The following is a 438-nucleotide window of genomic DNA, read 5'->3' on the forward strand; positions in this document are numbered from 1 at the left end:
GACAAAAAAAGAAACAAAAGGAGACAAAAAGGAGACAGAAAAAGAAACAAAAGGAGACAAAAAGGAGACAAAAAGGAGACAAAAAGGAGACAGAATAAACCCCACCAATAGGATAGTGTAGACTCTGTACATAGACAAAGAAAGAAGAAACAAAAAGAGACAAAAAGGAGACAGAAGAAAGGAGACAAAAGAAAGAAGAAACAAAAGGAGACAAAAGGAGACAAAAAGGAGACAAAAAAAGAAACAAAAGGAGACAAAAAAAAACAAAAGGAGACAGCAGAAGCTCACCAATAGGATAGAGTAGACTCTGTACATATAGCCTGGTTAGGGTACATATATAAAAAAAGAAAAAAGAAAAGGAGACAAAAAAAGAAGAAAGGAGACAAAAAGGAGACAAAAGAAAGGAGACAAAAGAAAGGAGACAAAACAAAGAAACAA

The sequence above is a fragment of the Eimeria mitis genome, genomic scaffold, assembly GCF_000499745.2.
Source record: "Eimeria mitis Houghton genomic scaffold, Emh_scaff5036, whole genome shotgun sequence".
Taxonomy (NCBI): domain Eukaryota; phylum Apicomplexa; class Conoidasida; order Eucoccidiorida; family Eimeriidae; genus Eimeria; species Eimeria mitis.